General features: G+C 41.0%; 1 protein-coding gene across 10 annotated transcripts in view; it reads right to left on the reverse strand.

The window, feature by feature from the left end:
- LOC137372267 (double-stranded RNA-specific editase 1-like) overlaps nt 1–26,323 on the reverse strand; it is a 428,430-nt gene that overhangs the window by 385,514 nt on the left and 16,593 nt on the right. The gene's annotated exons all lie outside the window — the stretch shown is intronic.

Here is a 26,323-nt window from a genome sequence, read left to right on the forward strand (position 1 = left end):
TGTTGTGGCAGTCAAGATACTTCCAATTATTCACCCTTTCGGTACATACTGAACAAAGCCAATTTCTTCGCCCTCATCTCTGTGGAATTCTTTATGGCATGCCAACAACCCAGCAGAAAGAGAAACAGCAAAATCAAGGGCAACAGGAACAGGTATAAAGCTTTTTTTTAAAAAGCGTAAAAAGACCAACCGATTTAAATCAAGAAGGAAGGGCACTGGTCCCCATCAAAATCAAGAAAACTCAGTACATTGTCCCTCCTCACCTCATTAATATCTCTTCAGCCTTCAATGTGGTCCATCATACAACCCTTTTGCCAATACCACTTGTCTGCTGTCCAGTTTAGTGGGACTGCCTTCACTTGGTTCCACTCTTAATCAACTGCAGCCTGACCATGTCTCAGAATAGCTTTTCTTCCTGCCCTTGGACTATCACCTGCAGAGACCCTCACAGATCCATCCTTGACTTTCCCTGTTCCTTATCTACACAGAGCTCCTAAGCGACATCATTCGAAGGCATGAGGGTCAGTTTTCATGTGTATACCGATGACACCCAGCTCTACCTACCCAATAGTTCCATGCTGCCAAATTGCTTGCCTGAAATCCATTCTTGAGTGAGCTGTAATTTTCTCTAAAGACCAAACCTATCATATTCAAGACCCCCACAAAAACTCCATACCCTCACCAACTCCATCTCCCTTCTGAGACACTGACTCCAGCTAAAGGCGGCTAGTTGCAACCTCGATTTCCTGTTTGACTTTCTGACCTCATAGCCTCTCCATCAGAAACACCTTCCACCTCCATAACACTTCCTGCCACTGCCCCTTCCATCAGCACAGCTGCGACTGAAACCCTCAACCTCTGTCACTACCAGCCTCCATTACCCTAATGTTCTCCTGTTTGTGTGCTCTCATTATTCTTTCCAAAACATTTCATCTCACATTGACCAGAATTAAAATATCTGACAACTATCTGCACAGTTTAATAACTGGTTTATGCACATAGACTCTTTACAGTTAATGAGTGGGACAGAGGGAAAATTGAGAGCTAACGCAAAATGAATTGAGAGAGAATTAGGTCCAACATTGACCCTGAGAGCACATAACCATTTACATCACACTAATCTAAAATAAATTCATTAACTATTAATGTTTTTTGTCCTTGAACCAACTTCTTAGTCCTGCTGCTACATTCCCTTTAGCACCATGCACCTTAATTTCATAAACAAGCTTCCAATGCAACATCTTAGCAAAGGCCTTTTAAAAACCCATTCACACAATTTCCAATGTACTTGCTTTATCAATATATTCCATTACTTCCCTCAAAAGAACGCCACTAAATTTGTCTGACATCATTTGCCTTGAGTAAACTGTGCTAGTTAACCTTAATTAACCCATGCTTTTTTTAAAAAGTAAAAGTACTAACTTTATCCCATATGATGGTCTTCAGATGCTTAGCCACTACTGATAATGCTGTTTGGTCTTTAGTTACCTAATTTACCCTTTTTTGAGCAGGGATGCTTTAATGGTCACTTGTATTTTTAGATATTCTCCTGGGTGCAGTTGTGTTAGTCACACTCATAAGTATTCAGAGCGTCTTAAATTTCAAGCTGTCTCTGTCCTGTCCAATACGAGAAAAAAGCTTAACAATAGCATCCCTACTTCTGATGCGAACTGAATGATTGTGTTCTGCACATAGCCCATGTGCACGTCTCCAATTTTTTCCAAAGGTTAACCAAGGATTCACTTTGTAAGACAAACCCAATACCAAGTGAACAAAGAATATTATGATTGGACTCACTTAATTCAAATTAGTACAACTTGTCATGGTGTAATATAAAATAAGGAACATGCCACAATTCCCCACAGCAGTGGGTCGTCTTGCTTGACTCTCCAGAGACTTCAGCACATGCACTAGGCTGACACTGCAGGGCAGTACTGAGATCACGTTACACTTTCAGAGGTGCTATCTTTCAGATGAAACATTAAACACAGGTTCTGTCTGCTCTCTTATGAGGTCATAAAAATATCCCATGGTATTATTCAAAGAGGCAGAGGTTCTAATGGCATCTCAAACAACATTTATCCCTCAACCAACATCACAAAAACAGATTAATTGGTTTGAAAGACCTGGCTGTGCACCAATTGACTTTCTCAATTCTCAGTATTGCAATCATGACTGCATTCCAAAAATGCCCCTCGTTGTCTATGATGTGCTTTGGGATGTCCTGAGGTTGGGAAAGGCACACATTTCTCTTCATCTTATTTTCATACGTTTCTAATTACCCTCCTGCATTCTATCACTGAGTCTCTACCAAGTTAATTAATCTCAGCAGTAACAATACTGATACGTGCAGCCAATGAAGAGTGGGGTTAGTGCTGACTACATGCAGCAATCGTTATAATTAACAGGCAGCATGAAATAGACATGCTGCATATATTACTTTGAGCAGGCACGGGGTAATTGCACATCACCCATTTTCAAGGGGGCTATCCAATTTAGCTTCCCAACACAGACACAGACAGACTCCCCATCACATCCTCAAGCAGCACACAGAAACTATTATGACGAAGACTGCATGCTTTGTTCCAAATTTCCTATTTTACCCCATACCAAGCAACAAAATTTACTCCCAACGTTCATCTTCCCAGCTTTTTTAAAAAAAGAGCTGCTTTCACAATATTTAAACTCAAAAGATAGCAACTTATAACTTTTTCTTATAATAGCTAATACAAATACAGCTTTCAAAGATAAAACATGCAGCCAAGAATACTTACATGTCACTATTACATTGCAGCAGGGAGTGGTCCAGCTATCTTCAATGTGCTGCCCAAGCATCCTTGAGTTATGACACATTCACACCACCCTAGAAAACTAAAATCCATCCCTTAACATCTTAAAAAGGGCATTCCACACTCACTTCTTAAAAACACTCAAAATCAATCTAATTTTCAAAATGATTCAAATGTTCAAAGCCTCGATAAATACATAGTACTGATAAAACCTTAGTGAAATAATTCTGCTCAATAATATTCCTCGTGGATATGATTTTCACCTAAAACCATCCAAGTCTCAAAACAGAAGCAAGCAAATACAAGCTGGGATGTTAAACATAGGCTTATACATCAGAGAATTTCTGGTCATGACTATGAGAGAGCAGAAAGTAGTTTACATTTCCACTGTTACAAATTCAACCCAACTTCAAATGGATATGAAAATGTTTCATAAGCCTATCGTGTTATGCAGCCTTTGAAAAAAAACACATTACTAAATAATTATTTATGAAACCGCTTCTAATAGAATTCAATAAAAATGCCTATTGCCAAATTGGCATCATTTATATGGCTGGATGGATTCAGGAATAACTGCTGATGGACAAATTATGTCATATACACAGCAGATGATAACAGTAAAGTTCAATATAGCACAATCAACTGATGACATTTCAACCACATACAAGAATGTTCTATGTTGAAAGTATGGAAGATACAATTAATATTTGCATTAATTTCTCATCTTTTCAATTTTACAAAAAAAACTAAGAAAAGCTTTTGGCATTGTCAGCTGAGGGACTCAATTTATTCTGCAACAGATCAATGAAGGTTATATGAAACAAACTTCTGCAGCACCCTTTCCCATAATGAATATTTGTTGACGTGACATTACCTATAGAAGCCCTTTGTGACCCTTGCATCAGACAGTAGGTATTATTAAACCAATGACAGAGATTATGGGATGGGAATTTCAAATTCTAATCTAATTTTCTCAAAGTAATTCTTTACAGTGACAATTTAACAGTAGTTCAGCTGCAACTTGAGAAATATTTTCTTGTTCCTAATGGATCTTAGTTGACTTCCTCCACTAGATACTGACCCCATTTAAGTTAAAAATGTGGGTGGAGATGTAGAATACTATCCTGATCACCTCATCTAGCTTCTAATAAATGAACTGAAAGTGGTTTTTAATCAGGCTGTGTTCAGTAGCAATCCTGCACCCTTCCTACAAGTTTAATTTATCTTGCTTTAGTGAAATCTTAAGACACAGGGTCACATTCTCCATGTATGCTGATGGCAACCAGCTCTACTACTTCAGTACCTCTCTCAACTCCACACTGCGTCTGTGTCGTCAGACCGCTCTCCCACATCCAGTCTTGGATAAGCCACAATTTCCTCCCACTAAACACTGGGGGAGACTGAAGCCATCGATCCAGATTCTGCCACAAACTCCGTACCCTTGCCACCAATTCCAAGTTCCTCTCCCCACTAGTGGCTCAGGCTGGACTAGGCTGTTGGCAATGTCTACTCAACTCCAAGCTTAACTTCTGGCTTCATATCCTCTCCATCACAGAATGACTACTTCCACCTTGTTAATATTACCTGGTTCCATCCGTTTCACAAACTCTCATCCATGCCTTTCTCATCTGCACAGTAGATCATTCCATTGCTCTCCTAGTCGGCCTTCAAGCTTCCACTTTCCATCAAATTCAGCAGATCAAAAATTCTGTTACAATATTCTATCATGTACTATGTCCAACGCACCCATCACCCCTTGGATCCTCCATCTTGGTATTCCAATCCCTCAATCCCTTCAAGGCCACACGCCTCCTTATCTGTGTAACCTCCATCAGCCCGACAAACCCCAAAATGTCCATTCCTCTGACTTTAGAATTTCTTCCTCTCCTCTCATCCCACCATTGGCAGCCATGCCTTCATCTGCCTAATGTTCCAGAATTCCCTTCCTAAATCCCTTCATCTGCCCCCTCCCTCTCCTCCTTGACTGTCCTCCTTAAATCCCACCTCTGACGAAGCTTTTAGTAACCTCTCCTTCTTTAGCTCTATGTCTACTTTGATTCCACCTCTGAAGCTCTTCAGGACTTTTTTTTACATTAGAAAGTATTATATAAATACAGGCTGCTGTTGCTGTTATTCCAGGCTCAGCTCCTTACATAGATTTATGTGCAAATTTTGAATAAAAGTGCGTCATGCTGGCAATCTAGTACCAAAAATGCTATGTTTCGATACCCGGAAGTATTACGAATACTTAGCATCACAAAAATCAAGAGCTCCTTCATTCTAATTTCTTGCAGGTGTGAATTGAATCATGTATGCTTAAGAGAGATAATTCAGAAAAGAACATACACAGACGACAAGCTTCAAAAGAAACAAAGCAGGTCACCGAACCATATTTGCTCAAATTGCAAAGATGCAGCTGGCCCTAGTCGAAGACTGCAAACTATATATACACACACCTTACACTCCAGTGCATTTGAAGCCACTGGTAATCCAGATCATAGGGAAAGGATTCTCACTTCCAAAAGGGGAGTGCTCCCACCCTAGTTGCCAATACCAACAACAAGGCAAAGGGCAGGAGTAATGCTGTCTGCAGTATACAATGGATCAGAGCAGCCCAAAAACATGCAAATGGAGTCCAGCTTTGACAGTGGTCAATAGAACAGGAATGCAATTATTCCCATCTCATTGATGATATCAACCTCATAATTTCTTGCACAGCCACCTATTCATTTGCCGATCAAGGAAAGCAAACTATCAACCACAAAAACCCCCACAGTTCCACAATACATACGCAGTTGCAATATATCAATGGTCAGATTTGCACGGCCATATTACAGACTTCAAAAATATATAGATTTCAGGGGTAAATACGAAACTTGGACATTAAAATTAAAACTGCCTTACAAAGCAAGATATGCCGCCCGTCCTTAAAAAACAAAAGACACATTACAGACCTATAAACGCTACTTTAATCCCATGTAAAACAACGGCGTCAATTATTGGGAATGAACTTGATGATCTATACAATAATCTAAAAAATAGCAAATAGTAGAGATTAAGAGAGGGAATACTCTACCCAATCAACCTTACTTGACTTTTTTTTTGAGGAATTGACACCCCAAGTAAATCCCGAAAAGCCCAAGATATGGCGTACCTGAACTTAAAGACATCTGAAAACGTTCCAAACAAAAGGCTATTAGTTAAGCTTAGAGATGCAGGGATTAGAGATAAATCTTGGAACAGTTAAGAAATTTGACAACAGATAAAAAGCAGTTATTTGTTAAAGGAGTTATGTCAGAATCGGGGCATGGAGTGGGGTTCCTCAGGGAGCTCTACTGGTTGCAATCATTTCTAATTTACAACACAGTGGATTCAGGAACTCAATGCAAATTGATCAAATTTACCAAGAATACTAAACTAGGAATGGAAATGCAGGAGACAGCTTAGAAATGAAAAAGTGAGTTAGACAAAGCATTCAAGCCGGTTAGAGTAGTTAGAATAGACAAATGTAAAGAACTGCACATAGGGGGCAGAAAAAGTGAATGAGACATAGTCCATGGTATTGAAATAGCCAAGGATGAAGTTGGGAGAGACTTGCAACTCTTCATGGACTTGAAGTTCAACATGCCCTTCCACTAAAGAGCAAGTCAAGAAAGCTAACAGCATAGTTAACTATTGTCAGGCAAGCCCCCAAAACCTGCCAAGAATGAGAAAAATTAATTTTGCCATATGAATATTGATTTTAAACTGTTGATGAAGAAAGAACTTGCTTTAAAAAATAATTGGAGACTTTGACTGGAGAGAGACATTAGTACATTAACAGACAATACTTCAAAAAGGACAAAGGAGCTATTCCCTGCTCCAATTTAATCCACAATGGACTTTTGATTACCAGATGTGGTGGAAAGACTAGCATTCCAGGTTAACTGCTCAGATGGCCAAATACACAAATAGACGTGGTCGGACGAGTTTGGTCACATGGCTGGCTGACTGTTGGAGTTTTTTTGAATTTGAACTTCCAACAAGGAATTTGAACTGAGAAGGCTGTTAGCTCCTGGACTGAAAAGACCTCCCTCCTGTCTGCTCTCATCTCACTCTCACCAGCTTCGGAAACCACTGAAGACTCATGAACTCAAAAAGAGAGAAAAGTCTCCTACGTGAACAGGGTTTAAAAAGAATACTGGGCCCCAACGAAAAGTAACAGCTGTATACAATCAAAGACTCTACAGCGAGCTGGAAACACAGAAACAGTAACAAGAAACCCCCTTCAGAGACTGCCTCAAACCTCTCCATTTTATTTTTCTTCTGCTCTTTTCTGTCCCTATTTGCAGGTGTGTATCGTGTGTGCATGTTAGCGTGAGCACGTCGTGTATCTGTAGGGATTAACCATATTAGAGTTTAAGGTTTAATAAATTTCACTTTTCTTCTTTAAACCGAAGAAAGCCTGTTTATGCTCATTTCTTTGCCTTATAATTGGAAAATGGTGACAAGGATTCACCAAAGGGGGAGCTCAAAACACTGTTTTAAAAAAAAACCCTGTTACAAAAGACCAGGTAAAGACAGTAAAAGACCCCTCGACACCTTTCTCACCTGGTCAGAACACAATACAGTCAAGACAGTAGGTTTTAAGTGAGATTCTGAAGAAAGACGAGGCAAACCTGGACCTTTCATGCTTGATGGGAAACTGATAGCTCATTTTACTGACATCAACAAATCTTGAAACTTCAGCACTGTAGACTGTCTAGAGTGCTGGCATCTTTCCAAGGACTTTCAACAAGCTTTTATTGCATGTTCAGCAAGCACAATTTCTTCAGTTTCTTCTTTGTAAGGACGATATTAAACATTTATTTTCAAATAATTTTGTCAATTATTTCCACACAACTGTGACTTGTGATAGCAAACACTATGCCCAGCAAAAAGGCTGTGAGCAATCTTACAAGTGACTGGTACCACTCAGCCATGCGGACATTTACTGAGCAAATGAGAGGATAAAAAGCAGAAGCTACGCTGACATCGTGCTACACTGTGTAGCATTAGTATCCATCACACTGCAGCGAAAATTATTTGGATGAAGCCCTGTTTCACTCCTGTCCTCTTACAAAAAACTAAACGGCAGAAATACACATGCAATTTCTGAGAATTCCAGGTGAAGATAGTAAAAGACCCCAAGATAACTGATGTCAGTTTAAAATTGGAGTCCAGCTGTCAAGATACAGCCTTATTTTACTTATCGAAAGAAGTATTCACAGATGGATGCATGTTTTCTTTTGAAGGGATACTCTGAAATAATCGCCAGAATAAAATTCAGTTCCTACTTAATATGAACCTACTGTCACAATTCATAACTCCCACTAGAAGATAAAATATCAGCTGGTGGTTTATTGGGGATTAAGATTCAGTTGTGTCACTAGGAAACAAATGTTTCATCAAGTGGAATGTCACCAGTATTGTCCCAACAGGTTACCACCCCTTGTTAAAATAAAAATCACCAAACTTATTTACAGAATAAGAATACCCCATTTACAGAAATAGAACACCAATACGAATAGGGACACGACACTAAAATTCCTTCTCCAAAATAACATGACTTACATTGCACTACTGCTCTAATGTGGAGAACAAAAAAAAAGCCATGATGCTCTCTGTGATTTAGCAACTTGTCAACATTTACTAACCAGGCTTGCACATTTAGAATGGTCACTTGTGCTGGAAAGCTATTGGAACCCATGGAAAAGCACACCAGCAAAAGTTAGCAGTTTCAGGAGGAGAGGAAAGGAAAAACAGTAAGCAACACTTGCTTGGCTTTGTTTCCAACCCCTCGATTTGCAGGCAAGTCACTATACAGCACTCTGATAGCAACAAAGCAGTCGATCAGCAGCTGCTCTTGCACTGCTATATAAAACCTGCACTAAGCGTCTTCATTCACATTTATATGATCAATAGCACCATCAACAGTTTCACTGCAACGAAAACAGCGTTTTAAAATTCACCCTCTAATGGGCATGCAAACTAAATCCTAGCATTTGTCATTCCTTAAGTTCTATTTCTATGGGGTCATTTCTGTGAAGCATCATTGAATGTTAATCGAGGATGGGGCAGGGAGGTCTGGGGATGTTGTGCTGAAGCTTACCTGCAACACACTTCCACGGTTCCTCTCGTCTGGCTCTCTTTTCTCCCCTCCATTTCCCAAGTACAATACTCATTCACAGAACAGATACGTCCGGGTTTTAATTCTACTTGTAATGAGTACAATGCTTTGTAGTATGTGGCAATCACAGAATAAAGCAAATAAAGCTTTCTTTTAAAGCGCTAGTGGAAGATGGAAATAAGCACCAAATGGCATTCAAAAGCGGGAGACTGCACAGCTAGGGGAAAAATGAATTGATAAAAGGTTCAGTTTGGCTATTTCTTGTCACCTTAACATCGAAGATGAACTAGTCAGAACAGTTCCCTGACAACCATTTGATCTACGGCCCCAATAAAAACACTGCAAGTAATTTATTGGATACATATCCTTCCAGAAACTCTACAAGACATTGTAGCTTTCAGAATAACCATCTTAGTAGATGCTCTGTGAAAGTCAAAAGTTCCAGTATAAAATTACAGTAATATATAGAACCAAAACTTATTTTAGTTACGATTCATTAAAGTAACTTCTTCCTCCATATCTGAAATCCAAACATAACACATGGCTTGTGCTTGCTTTGATAAATATCTTCCTCAATAGTCCCAACATAAGAGAGAGCCTATCCAGTGCCTCTTGACATTCAACAGTATTACTATTGCTGAATCCCCACCATCAGCATCTGGGGGGCTGGTTACCACTGACCAGAAAATTAAGTGAACCAGCCATGTAAATGCAGTGGCTACAAGAGGAGGTCAGCAGCTGGGAATTCTGTGGCAAGTAACTCACCACCTGACTCCTCAAAGCCAGTCGACAAGGCACAAGTCAGGAGTGTGATGGAATACGCTCCACTTGACTGGATGAGTACAGCTCCAACAGCACTCAAGAAGCTCAACGTCATCCAGGACAAAGCAGCCCATTTGACTGGCACCCCATCCACCACCTTCAACGTTCACTCACTCCACCACCAGTGACAGTGGCTGCAGTGTGCACCATCTACAAAATGCACTGCAGAAACTCACCAAGGCTTCTTCGATAGCACCTTCCAAACCCGGGACCTCTACCAACTAGACGAACAAGAGCTGCAGATGCAGGGGACCACCACCACCTGAAAGCTCCCCTCCAAGCCACACAACATCCTGACTTGGAACTATATTGCCATTTCTTCGCTGGGTCAAAAATCTGCAACTGCCCCACCCCACACCCCTAACAGCACTGTGGGTGTACCTACACCACATGGACTGCAGTGGTTCAAGAAGTCAGCTCACCACCATCTACTCAAGGGCAATCAGGGATGGATTGCTGGCCTTGCCAGCGATGCTCACATCCCATGAATGAATGAAACAAAACAAACAGATCTCAGCTGGGAAGCAGTTGGGGCACTAAATTATTGGCCTCATACCACTAACGAGATAAACAAACAACTTTCCCACTCAGTCCCATACCAGCAAGTGTGCATGCAAATAAATCTGATAAAAACAGGGGGAGGGGGGGGGGGGGGGGAAGGGGAAAGACTGCTTTTATGTATACTTCTTAAATTCAACGTTTAGCATCATAATTGTTTACGGTGTATGACCATTGCTTTTATGTGCCAAAGTTAATGAGTGATAAAACAAAATGACCATTTGAACGAGATACCCTAAGATTATCAGTGCCTGCGATAGAGTGCTCCAACTCAACATCTTCAGATGCAAGAAAAATTAAATATTAACTGAAATACACCACTCAGACATAATGTTCCCTTACAAGCCAGCACAATAGCTTTTTGTGTTCATACCTCTACTTTATCATCTGCCCCTTTCCTTAAACCTCTCCATCAGACAGACAGTCTCCAGCTTCAACCACTTATTCACTTTGGACTAAGCACCATCCTTGCTGTTTCTAACCACTCAAGGAAAAGAGGTGGAAGTGCTGACGAAGCTTATATACCTCAGAAACTGTATCCCATCTAAAAAGGTGCATGAGCAACAGCAGAGATACATGACTGTAACAAAAATCATACTTGTTTACATTTCCAATTTGGATTTTTTAATGGCTAAAATCAGCATGCAAGGAGTTAAAATCTCAGCCATGCAGTGTGGAAAAACCATCAGCTCAGAGATATCAAGCTGCTGCAAAGGTTTCACAAGAGGGAAAATTCTGAAGAATAAATTAATGAAATGTCAAAGTTATGAATAATGTTCACAGCCAGAACCACCGGATTCAAATCAGTCAAAGCTATCAATTGACAGACGAGAAATACAGCCAACTATGGATGCTATTAATGAAATGCAATTATGATGTGTGCAATCATCTGCTGTTTTTTTGTTTCTGCAACTTCAAAAGGGGTTTATACATATTCCTCTTGGCCACCCCACATACAAGGGTAGTTTGGTCAGTGCCCGCTTTTCAGTCAGCAACTGAAGAGCTTGCTGTTTAAACTGTGTGCCAGTCTAACAGGTAAACTAAGCCAGAGGTGAAACCACAGCAAATACTCTTAAGTTTTAGAGAAAACAAGTGGCATCTTTATTTTATTTTGTGTTAAGGAAACTGATGCACTTTTCATTTACTGCTCACATGTCTTGTTGATTTCGACGCAAGTTTCTGGAGAGCAACAGTGCATACATATTCTGCCTTTGAAAAAAAAATGTGATCCAGCAGCGGGTATACAGCAGAAGAACCCTCAGTTTTAATCTCTGGATTTATTGCCTACCCACATAATGGGGAGGTCAGGAGATGTTCCATAGCATAAAGGATGCAAGGTCTGCTTTACAGGAGTACCCAGAGATGCTGAACCCAAGGAAATAACTAGTACAAAAACTTAACATTTGCTTCAGCTTTAGGTTTAAAAAAATCAATAATTTATATTTGTACAGCTCCTTTAAGGCGAAAAGTCCCAAGGCACTTCACAGGAGTATTATAAAACAAAATATGATACTGAGCTACGAAAGGAGCTATTTGGTCAGATGACCAAAGGCCAAAAGAAGAAGAACAGACACAAAGCTTTGAGATGTGAGGGGGAGGAAAAAAGAACACGACTCCAGTTGCCCCTCCTGTTTATGGCTGCAATGGCATAGATATGAAATGATCCTGGAATAGTGTGAGCGGATAATGGTAGTAATCAGTAGAAAAGACAGAGACTGAGTAAGACTAATGCAATGGCAAGGAGTAACTGACAGGAAAGAGGGCATGTTACAGCAAGAAGATTGTATCGAGCAGGAAAAATATGTTGTCTGGTTGATCAGTATCTTTGGGAGATGGCGATGGGAAAAGACAAAGTAGAAAGCTAATGCAGAGATGATGTAGTGTGTACAGAAATGGTTAAATAAAGTGTGTGGCAGCAGGTGGATAGTGCAAAGAGGTGGTAGAAGAGATGCCACAGTGGCAAAGATATTGTAATGTCTGTTCCAGCACAGTCATAATTCTCAGCTGCACCACTATTCCACCCCAGATATATTACTTTAAGTTGAAGCACAATGAAAGCAAACAGTGAGTGGCATAAGATAGCTGCAGTACATTGCTGAAAGGAATGCACAAACTGTACCTCTACCATTTTAAGTCAGTCAATCAGCATTCAATCCTCTGTAAAGCTGTACTGACATACAGTTAAAACAATCTAGAACAAAAATAATCTTAATATATCTCAATTCAAAAATTATGCTCTTCAGAGTCAAAATCTGCTAATGTCACTCCATTGTTTAAGGTGGTTAGATAGAAACCAAATAACTACAGGACGGTCAGTTTAACATTAGTTGCGGGGAAGCTACTAGAATCTGTCATTAATAGTAACTCAGCACTCGAGAAAATGTGTGCTGATCAGAGAGAGCCAACACAACTTTATTAAAGCCAAGTCATGTCGGACTGATCTAGCTGAATTTTTTCAGAAGTTCACGAATAAGTAGACAAAGGAGCGTCTATGGATCTCATCCACAGAGACTTTCGGAAGGCATTTGTTAAGGTTCCATACAAAAGATTATTGGGAAAAAAAATTAGACCTCACGGAAATTTGATCTAATCTTTTGACTGGTTGAAAACTGTTTGCGAGGTAGAAGACAGAGAGTGGGGATAAAGCATATGTTCCCCGATTGAACAGATGGGGCCCTCAGTGGCGTTTCCCAGAGATTGGTTTTGCGGCCTCAACTTTTCGCTATACTTAAAATTAACTTGAATCTTGAAACAGAGGACTAAAAATTGGTCTGTACATGTTTTCGGGCACAGAAGTCACAATTCGCAATCCGCTCAGTCTCGCTGCCTCATTTGCCTGACTGTAGCGGGCAGCCAAGCACGACCTATGTTCCATGCTGGCTGCAGGTTCAACAGGGAGCCTAATGCTTGTTCCAGCTAGCCTCCAGCTCTTAAAGGTAGTCTGTCCCTCCTCAAGGGGTGCTACACTGAGTGAACGAAGTTTGCTGTTGGCTGAAAGTACTGCAATTGGAAACAAAGCAAATGGAGCGCCAAGGCAGAATGAGGACTCCCAAGTTCACGGATGTGGCATTGGAGACCTTTGTCTTCCTGTTGATTCCTGTGTCTGGGGCAATGTTTCTGCAGGGAGCCAAGTGGCCATCAAGGAATGCCCTCCAAACGGAAATGGGAGCAAGTGGCCACGTCAATACAAGGTCTCTGACGCAGAGAGCCTAGCAGTGATGCCAGAAAAAGTTCAATGAGCTCACACAGGTGGTCAAGGTCAGTAAATGCATCTTCGCATCACTTTTCATGCCCATCACAACACCAAGCTCTCGCGCTGCTTAATGCAGTGCCAGGCAGTCAGGACTCAGGCCTTACATTCAGATCTCCACCTTCCAATGATATGCTCGCCTCACACCCACCTCTTGTACCTCCACATATCTCCAGTAGTTCATCCATGGCAGGGCAGATCACCCAAATACAGTACAACACGATCACAGATATCCTTCCTTCTCTCTTGCAGGATAGGGTAGAATGAAACAGAAGGGAGCAGAGTAGAAGCAGCAGGGACAGCCACACCTGTATCCCAAGCCCAAGGAGATGGGTCTGGCTGTGACACAGCCTGTTGCATCTGGCATCACCAAGAACATTGAGGATGACTGGACATTATTGTTTTATGGCCCTCCACAACTACTTCCTCACCCTCATCTTGCTATCTGGCATGAAGCACATTGCAGATAGTGTGATAATGTACCTGCTTTCCATCTCACTCCCCTTTCCTTAACTCAGCCCTTGCTTCTGAATTTTTGCCTTCAGATACCCAAGAACTGCACCGATCCAGCCACAGAAGCCTCAGGATGAGAGACAGTAACTGCACACCACTAATGAACAAGCACCGTCACTTGATCTGACACTCGTGACCACCAGCTCAGATACTGGCAATGCATGAATTTAAAGTCTAGTAGAGAGGTGTGATCAACACATGGTGAGTCACCAGGCACAAGTGGGCTGCAGTCAGACTGAAGAAAAATGATAGTCCACGTGCTAGCTCGCCAGACAGCAAGATCGCAGACCAGTTCTGCTGCAAGGGGACTTCAATGAGAATTTCAATGGGGCGGTCCACAGGCATACCCTTAATCAGATGCACCCAAGATGTTTGGTGCATTGGCAGGCCTGACAGATAGCCTCCTGTCACTGTCAAGGAGCATGGAGGAGTCCATCCTTTCCAGCATGAAAGTGGTGGCCAGTACCATGAAAGCACTTGTGGACCCAGCTGTGATGCAAGGTCTGGTGGCCGCTGTCTCAGCTTGCACTGTAGGACAGGCAGAAGCCACCCAACGTCTCAGTGCTGCAGTAGAAGCTCAGATGGAAGTCACGAGAGCCATGCTTGCTGCCACATAGGTTCAGATTTCTGCCATCATGGCTGCAGATCTCAATGCATCTCATCAGGGCATGTTGGTTCTCACAGCAGTCCAGTAATCTCTCCTCCAACAGATTAAGAGGAATGGTGGGGCGCCGCCACGTTGGTGCAGCACTGGCACAAACAAGCATGAACCTGCTGCACTTTCAGGTTTACAGTATTCATGCTCTCAACAATGCCACTCCGCAGTGCCCTTGCTGCTGCCATCCATGCTGAGGTAATGCAGTCTGAACTGAAGCCTTCTGGGCTCAGAGCTTCCCGAAGGTGTTCCGCAAGGTCATCTGTAGTCTCCCACAGTGAAAGTCAGCAGCCTTCCCCCAACCATACGGCTGCCAATAGGGTAGCCCTTGAACATTCATTACCTCCGGCATTACGCCTGGCTGAGGTGGAGACATGAGAAGTGCACTCTTGGAGGGGAACTTGCAGGCGGTGGTGTTCCCATGCATCTGCTGCCCTTGTCCTTCTAGTTGGTAGAGGTCGCGGGTTTGGAAGGTGCTGTCTAAGGAGCCTTGGTGCATTGCTGCAGTGCTGCAGTGCATCTTGTAGATGGTACACACAGCTGCCACTGTGCATCAGTGGTGGAGGGAGTGAATGTTTGTAGATGGAGTACCAATCAAGCGGACTGCTTTGTCCTGGATGGTGTCGAGCTTCTTGAGTGCTGTGGAGCTGCACCCATCCAGGCAAGTGGAGAGTATTCCAAGCCTTGAAGTGGATGCAATGCAGGGTCACAACAATGGAACCAGGGCTTAGAGGGATAAATTATGAGGACAGGCTGCATAAACTAGTCATGTACTCTTGAGTATAGAAAATTGTGGGGTGATCCAATCGAGATATTTAAAACGTTAACAGGCTTAGATAGGGCAGATCAAGTGTTTCCTCTAATGGAGGAATCAAGAATGATGGGACATAATTTTCAAATTAGAGCTAAGCCATTTAGGTAGGAAATCAGGAAGCACTTTTTCACACAAAGTTTAGTAGAAATTTGGAAATTTATCCTCCAAAAGGCTGTAGGTACTGGGACAATTAGAGTTTGAAAGCTATGATTGATAGATTTTTGATGGGTAAAGGTATCAAGGAATATGGAACTAAGGCAGATAAATAAATTAGAGGTAGATCAGCCATGATCTAACTGAATAGCTGAATGGCCTACTCAGGCTTCTACGTTCCTATTGCACTTTGTAGGTCAGCATTCTAACCCAATATGACCTTGAAAGCAACATGATCATAGAATGCAATGAAGCAGTTTTCAATCTGGCCCAGAGCACAAGCAGAATGAGCACAGTGTTCCATTGCTCTCTGAACCAGCAGCTCCACGATTAGTGAACCATTCGCCGTCAATACATCATGCATCTCTGGAAGCTACAAGTGTGTTCCATCACATCTCTGGAAGTTACATTACATTCTGGTCTAGACCGGAGATTTCATTTCCCACTGCTGTATGATCAGCATTAACCACGTTTTCAACTTAAATCAATTCAGAAGTCCAATGTTGCTGGATTAGCACTTTAGCCAAAGGCAAATCAAACGTCAAAGGCGGCATTGGTTCAACCAATCAGAACAGTTATAGATTCCTTCACACATACTCAAACTAAACGTAAGCATCATATTGGACACGGGCATACACACAAATAATCTTGATAACCTCACAGTGGGATGAAAACCCTTCTGGAAAAATAGTTCCTAAGCACAGCCACAACATCAACAATCCAATAAAGGCTAAGTAAAATTAATGAAATAAATAAGTTCTCATACCAGACCATCGGTTAGGTACAAATTTAACTTAAGAAAATGGGTAACCATATGTCACCAAAACCAATTACAAGACTTCCTACAAAGTATGGTGTTGAAACCAAACAGCCTCAGCAAATTGAAAGCTACTTGGCTGATGTTTGTTATTCTTGAAATTGAACCAGATTCCATTTTCTGGATCAGTTCCAGATTATCCCCAAACAGGAGAGGAAAATTGTTGTTTGTTGATAACTTTAGTATTTAGGCAAGAAATACATATTTTTAATACTTCACAGCCAATGAATCTTTTCATTTCCATGACTGAAAGATAAAAATCTCTAAAGCATGGAAATCTTTGACTAAAGATGGAGCATCCTACCGGCAACTGAGTGGAAAAACTAAATGTTCAACTTTCATCCATGCACCAACCTGCCTCAAAAGAGTGTCCCAGTGTACTCTCAGTGCACACAAACTATTCATTCTGCTGTGCAGGAGCTGGATCACCATACCTTATTTCCTTTGTGGGCTGCTCACCTGGACTAAATTCGACAGTGCGTAATTATAAGATCCTGGTTAACCACAGCTGAACTTCAAAACAGATATCTTGTCTGTCGTTAAGATTACCTATTTTAACCTCAGAAATATTACCCACTTCAGTCCTGACCTCGCCCCAACTGCTGCTGAAATCCTCACCATGCTGTGGTCATTTCCAGGTTCAACTTCTCAAACATTATATTTGCCTAATTCTTCAGTTCCATCCAGCACAATTTCTACTATGCACATCCTTTTTCACATGTCATCTACCTTCAGCTATCCGCAACTAGCTCCCCCGCCCCCCCCCCCCCCCCCATCACAATATGTCAATTTCAAAACCTTTGTTCTCATCGACACATCCCACCATGGTCTTCCTCCACCCCAACACTCAGGTTACATCTTCTATTCTTCGGAGTCTGGACCATCACAAATCCCACCACTCCCACTGAAGAGCCTGCAGCCAACCCATTTTCTGGAGTTCCCTCCAACTTTCCCCAAATACTTAATTTCACTTTTCAACTCAAGAAAAAGCCTCAAAAATTACCATTTGATTTGCCTTCCCGAAGCCGTGGACAAGTAAATGCCAGAGCGACCACAGGAGGTCAGGGGTTAGGTATTTTTTGGTGAGTAGTTCACCTCCTGGCTCCAAATGTTTTCTCCACCATCGAGAAGGCAATGTCAGGAGTGTGCTGGGATACTCTTCACCTACCTCGATGGATGCAACTGCAACATCTCTCAAGCAAGTTCAACACCATCAAGGACAAAGATGCATTAGAATCTGGGAAGGAAACCTATCACTACCACATGTGATTCTAGTCCAACATTTTGCAATTATTTCTTAATGCCTTCAAGACGAGCAATACTGCCCTGCTGGTGTCACCCACACACCAAGATCAAATATAAAAAAGTTAGCTTGGCCAATCGTCAAAACAAACCAGGGGTTTATATGCTATTTCAGCATGTTCATTGCAATCAGAACTTAAATGATGCAAACTGCCTGACAAATGCAACACACTTCACCAATAAGCATATCCGTACTGTTTCTTTTTAAAAATAGTTCCTACTAACACCAATAGACAACACCAACATTGGTACTGGCTCCTAAAGGTTCTTGAAGTAATCATCAGTCAGGTGAGGGAGGTGGTGGTGAAGGAGAGGTTCAAAACTATCTCCCACCCAAAAATTATATATCCTGCAAGATGAAAAGTTACCTATATAAAGTAGAAAATTTCACAAAATGTGTAATACAGTGACTACATAACCCAAAACATTTTGGAAAAGCAGTTCTAGATGTTAATCTGTTAATTGTGTCAATTGTTTAATTATATGCAGGTGGTGGGTGTTAATTGGAGTCTTACTTGAGCACTTGTAAGCAGACACTTACTGAGACTGATGAAGGGTTTGAGTGAGGAGCTACAGTTTTGTAATCCTTTTACTCTGTACAATAAATGTGAAACTGAGGAAAGATGGGCTCCATCATCATCCCTCCACAACAAGCTTTCTGGAGTTTAACATGGTGGTAGAGGCTGGTTGCCTACAACTGACGGCTGGAAACTAGAATTTTTATTAAAACACAGAAAATGAAAATCTCACTGGCTACTGTGGAAAATATGGCAGAAAGCAAATGTAAATTGTCAGGATATGATTACCCTCTGATGTTGAATCTGAACTATACGACCAGTGGAGGAATGAAGTGGATAACCAAAGAGAAAAACAAGGTTTGGCCTTGGTGTTGTCAAATCAGTAAAATCAGAAGTAGTGTTTTGTGAACTGGATGCTTGTCAGTTGGATCTTCTGTTAGAATTCTTGAATGAGATTTACAAGAAAGATGACCGACTGAATGCATAGAGGCATGGTCAGATTTTGATGGATTTTGGAAAACAGATGGTTAGTCAATGGAGGAATATATCCTGGACTTGAACAGACTGCATCGAAGAAGGCGGAAATACAATTTGGAGATCCTTGGTTCAGTGCTATCATTAAATGGCTAGACTGCCGCATACGGACAGGCTCCTGGTTCTAACTGGGGTTTGGTTCTTGGAAAAAGACTCCGTTAGATCAGACGTCTGCTGCCTTAAAAAAAATTCCTGGGGTAAGAATCATTTCCTGCAGCCCTGGGAGAACAAACAGGGCATTCTGTAGTGACACAAAGAATGGAGGTTTCCTGGATTTCAAAATGGTCCAGATACTGGATGCAGGCATAACTACAATGAAGAGTTAAGGACAGGAGTAATGAGAATGAAAACACCTTTAGCAGGTCTGACTATTACAGCAGAAGACAGAACTGGAACAGTAATCATAGGCTAATGAATCCCAGGAATGCCCAAGGCACAGTTAATTGGTGCTTTAGGTGTGACTCAAAGTATCATTATGCAATGAACTGCCCTAAGCAGAGGGGCAGAGTCCTTGAAATAATAGAATTCTGAGGCAGAAGAGGAAGATACTGATGAATCTCAACTGTACTGGTCACAAGGAGTTTTAGTCCTGTGAATGTTAGTTGTGGATTCATTCAACTGTGCTGTATTAGATAGTGCTTGCACGGTGACAGTAAGTGGAGCTGAGTGGTTACAATGTTATCTGGATTCACTCAGTACTGAGGATTCACGCAAGACTAAAGCAGTATAAAAGTACTAGCAGCTTTAGGTTTGGTGATGACAACACATGGAAGTCACCGAAGAGAGTGGTAATCCCATGTAAAATAGCTGGAGTAAACCACTTTATCAATACTGATAAAGTCTCCAGGAGATACCGTTTACATTTGACTAAGACTTCAATGAAAATCAAATGAAACTTTTTAGAAAGTCAGTGATTTTGCAGTTTACCCAGTCACAGCATTATCATATCCCCTTAACAAAACCTGATGTTTCTTGCCGTGTTAGAGAAGTATTAATGGCATCAGGTGATAAGAATCAGATAAAAAGCAAATTGTCTTAAAGTTACACAACAATTTGCTCATTCTTGCTAAAGGATGCAGGTAAGGATTGATAAAAGAGATTAGTGAAATCTGTAAAAAGTATCGGAGGACACCATCACATCCTATTGTAAGCCTACAAGACTTTAAATGAGGTAGTTGCCATGGATTTAAAAGGTATGGAACAAAGACAAGAATATTTTCATTCTGCATCTTAAAGACCTGGCAACTAGATTTAGTCTTTTTACGATAAAAAGCAAAAATAAAAGGGCGATTTACAGTCAAAATTATGGAGAAATGGATAAGGATCAGACTTGGGACACCAGTTAAGTTTTCTGACTGATAATGGAGGGGAATTTGCCAATGGCTGTCATAGACTTGTATTTTTTCTCCTTGGATTAAAAAAAATTACGCCCCTTTAAGGGAGAGAAAATTCTAGAAATCGGTGTACCACAGCTGCATTTTTGCTTACCCTAAGCAACAGCAGGTCACATGGTATGATGTGCCAATTTTGACTGTGTGGGGAGCTGGCAGGGTTTGGTTTGAAGCAGTTAGATTTGAGAGACTTTCCAGCGATCTGAAGAAAGAAGCTGTTTTATTGTCTCAAAAAAAATTCAACAAAGCTACAAACTAAGTTAATTCCCCGAGTAAGCAAGAAAAGCTTTTGTTTTTCAACAAAAATTATTTGTATTGCTGTGCTCATCGTTGAAAGAACTGTTTAATGCTGCTGCAGCTGAACTGTTTGCCTATCAAGAACAGAGTATTTTCATCAAATCTGGATAAAGACTTCAAATGAACTTTGATTATCTTCACCAGGAACGTAAAACCGGGCGGTAAAGGGGCGGCACAGTGGTTAGCACCGCAGCCTCACAGCTCCAGCGACCCGGGTTCAATTCTGGGTACTGCCTGTGTGGAGTTTGCAAGTTCTCCCTGTGTCTGCGTGGGTTTCCTCCGGGTGCTCCGGTTTCCTCCCACAGCCAAAAGACTTGCAGGTTGATCGGTAAAATTGGCGATTATAAATTGCCCCTAGTATAGGTAGGTGGTAGGGGAATATAGGGACAGGTGAGGATGTGGTAGGAATAAGGGATTAGTGTAGGATTAGTATAAATGGGTGGTTAATGGTCGGCACAGACTCGGGCTGAAGGGCCTGTTTCAGTGCTGTATCTCTAAATCTAAAACGCAAATACTTTCTCATTTTTATTTATTATTAACAAACAGCTAATCTTAAAAACTACCTTATTAAAAACCAATTAATTGTTATTTTTGAATGCATGTGCACAAATGTGGGAGTTAGATTAAATTAAGATATAAGACCTTTAGACAGGTTTATCTTAATAGTGTTTAAGATTTAGTTTTGTTAATAAATAGTTAATGTCATTGTCTGAAGATACCTGATTTGGTCTGTTTCTTTCTAGGGATACTAGTATTTAATTTGGCTGTTTTTTTTTCCCGATTTGGTGAAAGCTTAATATGCTGCGATCTGTGGAGTAATGGGACTAAATTAACAGTGCGTTGCTCCCGCCACGGTCGTAACAACTACTTCAGAGACACATGTGAAAACATGATTATGCTTATGAATATTGTAGCTGAAAGTCCTTTTAGCAATGGGCTCTAAAAGAAATCAGTGATTGATGAAATGTTGCATAAAATCTTAGCTAAACAACCAAACTGCAAACTGACAACCACCCCTGGCATGGGCAGTTCATTGAAAGAATTCACTTCAGATGGCTGGAGGATATAGTCCCTATCAATTGGTCTATGAGCGGAATACCAAATTGCCTTCTGTACTGTACGACAGTTCTTCTGCTCTAGAAGGTACTAAAATTAGTTCCTTTTTGTTCTGCACATTTGAATGCTTTACATGTAGGGAGACTGACTTTCATCAAGGCTGAGGTCTCTGAGCAAATTCAGAGCTCTAAGGCATCGCATAAGGCCATCTGAGGTGGAATTTAATTCGGGAGATTTGGTGCATGATAAAAGAGAGAGGGGGTCAGAGGGAATGGAAGAGCCCTGGTAAAGTAATCGGTCGTGATAGTAAAACATTAGTTATTAAGCATGGAAATCAAACTGTTACGGTTCATTCCTCGATAAACAGGGGTTAATTACAAAATCTCCTGAATCTGAGCAGCTGATGGAGAAACAAGGTACCCTGTACCTCAAATGCTCATGTGTTTTGTGATGAAGGAACAGAATATGGTAGTCAAGGTTCGGCTAGTTATGTGAGAGATCATGATAAGAAGGAAAGAGCTATCTCATTCAAAGGCCAATTGCCCAGAGTAGGTTACATAAATTCCAAAGTGGTCTAATAAATGGAGGGATGTAACAACTGTGGAACGTGCAGGAAGGTCTACAGGCAACTTTAAATATGGGTTGATGTTCAAGTTAATGGCCAAGAAGCAAGGTCCATGGACTAGCAGAATGGGGTGAAAGAGTGGAGAGTAAGAAAGCGCAGTAAAAGTTCTAATAGTGGGCCTGGAAGTGATTACATACTGGAGAAAGAGCCTCCAATACTGTGTGAGAGAGAGATCTTGTAGCAGTATTCCTGAAAGACATCAAAGTGCTAAGAGGCCGTAGTTTGAACAGATTCCACAATGAAACAAAGGCTCGAGAGCAGTCTCTGACTAGAACGAGAAGCGAAAGTCCTCATGACCATGACATTTTAGTGGAACGATGAACCTAAGGATAAACCAAGAAGCAAAAAACAAAAAGGAACTGGAGAGTTGGAGAGAGTTTGGTGCTTTATTGTGAAGTACCAGATAGAGGACAGCCAACCTTGTCACATAGATATGTTTGTACTGAAAAAAAAATCCTTCCCAGTGGGACTTAAGGCTAAAGCAAGACTAGTTGAAAGGGGATTTTGAAGAGTGACTGGGTGATACTGATGTTAGAGTGGACTCTCCCAAAGCTAGAAAAGTAATCCAATCTTTTTAGCTCTTTTGGCCACATATACATGGAAGTGCAGATCCATTGACATAAAAGCCACATTTCCACAAGGTGATATTTTTCAGAGATGTGTTTCTGAAATCGCCCCAAGAGGCAGCAGATGCAGAAGGAAAACTATGGAAACTGAACAAATGTGTCTGTGGCCTTAATGAAGCTTCCAGGGTGTGGTATTTTTGTCAAATCTGTTTTGTTGAAAATTGGTTGTGTTCAACTAAAAGCAGATCCTGCCATGCTTGGTATCACAAGCATGGCAGGATCTGCTTTTAGTTGAACACAACTAATTTTCAACAAAACCGATCTCACCTGAGAAATACCACACACGCATCTGCATGGTGCATGTTGATGATTTCTTAGGGGTGGTACTGCGGTTTTTAGAGAAAATATATGAAGATTAGGGCAGAATTTAAGATTGGCAGTCTGGCTTGTGGGGGGCTTAATTGTATAAGTTCAGATATTAAACAGACTAAGTTTAAAATAACTTCACATAAACAATCATATTTAGAGAGTGTTACTCCCATCCCGGTTAATTGTGCTAGGTCATCACAGAATGATGATATCTAAAGCAGGGAGTGAGGAATTGCAAAGCTTGATTGGTCAATTAAACTAGTTGTGCACTCAGACTAGACCTGATGTTAGTTTTGATGTGCTGGAGTTAAGCATGGCGATGAAACACCCAAAGGTTTAGAATGTTTTAAAGGGCAAATAAAACATTAAAATATTAAACCTAAAGAAATGTGTACTGAAGTTCCCATCCTTAAGTGACCCAAAGAACATGAAGCTGGTAATTTTTAGTGATGCTTCACATACTAATCTTGCTGATGGGTATTCGAGTGCAGCTGGTTTCGTAATATTTGATGGGTGAAAATGGGAAATGTCCTTTAGCTTGGGAAGCTAAGAAAATAAAATGGGCTGTTTAAAGCACTTCAGCTGCAGAAATACTGGGTCTTGTGGGGGCAGTGGATATGAGATTCTGTGTCAAATATTTTGGGTGAAATTTTGAACAAGGGACGTCCTAAAGATAGGATTCCCTTGAATCCTATGTAGACAATTGTTCTTTGTGGGGCACTGTACATGCTATAAAAAAGGAGAGAAAAGACTATATATTGACCTTGCAGGATTGAAACAAATGGAGAGAAAGGAAATCTCCCAACTTAAATGGGTAGATGCAAGTCATCAGCTATCTGATTGCTTCACAAAAATAAATGCTAATACAAAGATTTAGGGGTGTTAGAGGAGGGACATCTCACAATGTGATACTTTGCACCCAATATGGAATTTATTTTTAAATGTTTGCGCATATTAATCTAAGAAAAAGAGGGGAATCTGTTGTCAATTGTTTGATTATATGCAGGTGGTGGGTGTTAACTGGAGTCTTTCTTGAGCACTTATAAGCAGACACAGACTGGTGAAGGTTTGAGTGAGGAGCTACATGTTTGTAATCCTTTTATTCTGTACAATAAATGTGGAACTATGTAAAGAAGGGCTCCAGCATCATCCTTACACAACAAGCTTTCTGGAGTTTAACACTAGACACATTTTTTCAATCTTCCAAATGCAAAACTGGCTTTCTTTGAGAATGTATATCATCTACCCTTATAGGTGAACTGGTTGACAATATTTAGTTCAGTGTTACCAATAGTTGTTACTGTAATGCTTTTCTACAGGTGGCTGATACTTGACCTCCACAAAGGCCATTGTTTACTGACCCGTTTGCCACAACAGTAATGTGCTGCAGATTCATCACTCTTGGCAGATGTACAGCACAGTAAGTTCATGGATAAATGTCTTTGATTGTTATCAAGACTTGCGGTAACCCCAGATTATGAAGCTTTCCACAATGCAGAAGCACATGTCAATATCTGATTGTCATTAAACAGATAGGTCCAAGGAAGTGAGGTAAAGCACAAATAAGCTTGGCTCCATTAGTTATGGCAAAAGGCTCAAACCACACTCCACAGCATTCCAATCCTCGTATAACCTCTTAGAATTCTGTCATCTTGTTGTTATTCATGCTGCAGGCAGTAATGCAATTCGTCAGATGCCAGTTCTTGGATCAAGGACTTAAGCTCATTTGGTTGTCAGAAGACAATGGTAATGTCCAGCTTGTGCTCCATAAAGAGACGAGTACTACTGGCCGTTCTAACAACATCCCAAGTCCTGGCATTCCACCAACCCAAACACTGATGTCTCCCATGATAATGAATCTCTCTGTTGATGCCACTGCAGTGATAACTCAAGAATAGGATACTGCTCTTTCACATCATTCTCCCTCATCATTGGTGTATAGGCACTAGTAATGATGGCATACAAAAACAGAAAATGCTGGAATATTCAGGAGGTCAAGTAGCAACTGTGGTGAGGAAAACCTAGTTAATGTTTCAGGTCCATGACACTTCATCAGAACTGGCAAAGGTTAGAAATATAATAGGTTTTGAATGAGTGAAGGGGCAGGGGGGGGGGGAAATAAGTGAGAACAAAAAGGTCTGTGATCAGGTAGAGGGCAGAAGACCTGAAATGAGTTCCAGTTCTGATGAAAGGTCACTGACTTGAAAACATTAACTCTGCTTTTCTCTCCACAGATGCTGCCTGACCTGAGTATTTCCAGCATTTTATGTTTTTTGTTTCACATTTCCAGCAGTTGTAGTATTTTGCTTTTGTACTGGTAATCACGGAATCGTTACAGTGCAGCAGGAGGCCATTTAGCCCATTGAAAGAGCAATGGTGGCATAGTGTTTCTGTTTTAGTGGTACTCTCCATTAAGCTTCCATGGTTTTGTTTTTGACAGATGAGCCAACTTAACAGTAGCGTCATGCAAATCACAAACCCTGCACCAGTATTACACAGCCCCTACTCTGCCAAGACACCAATTTGAGGGGTATGGTTAAAACTGAGGAAGTCTATGACAAAATACAAGAATACATTAAACTGGCAGAATGGGATTGTAAATGGTAAGGGTGAGGTGGTGCATCTTGATAGAGGGAATAAGGAGGCCATGTACTCCTTGGAAACAGTCCAAAGGAAATACAGGTACAAAGGGATCTAAAAAGTACAGATTAACAAATTATTACAAGCAGCAATGCAGGTTTACAAAACCATATAAAAACACAATCTAGAGTTCATTGTATAAACTTGTATAGAACCTTGGATAGACCTAACTTGCAGCACTGTGCAGAGTTCTAGGAACGTTAGGAGGCCATTCAGCCCGCTCCACCATTCAATTGGATCATGGCTGATCATCTATCTCAACGCCACTTTCTCACGCTATCCCCACATCCCTTGATGTCATTTGTATAATATTCTGGTTTCCATATTACGAAAGATATAAAAACACGGAAGAAAGTGCAAGGAAGATTTACATGGATACCACCAGAATTGAGAGGGTACAAATATCAGGGAAGACAGAACAGACTGGGTTCTTTTCTCTATAAGAGAGTTAACCTGACAGAGGCCTTTTAAATTATGGATATTGATGGGGTGGACAGAGAGAGATA

Source organism: Heterodontus francisci, chromosome 7 (assembly GCF_036365525.1).
Source record: "Heterodontus francisci isolate sHetFra1 chromosome 7, sHetFra1.hap1, whole genome shotgun sequence".
NCBI lineage: Eukaryota > Metazoa > Chordata > Chondrichthyes > Heterodontiformes > Heterodontidae > Heterodontus > Heterodontus francisci.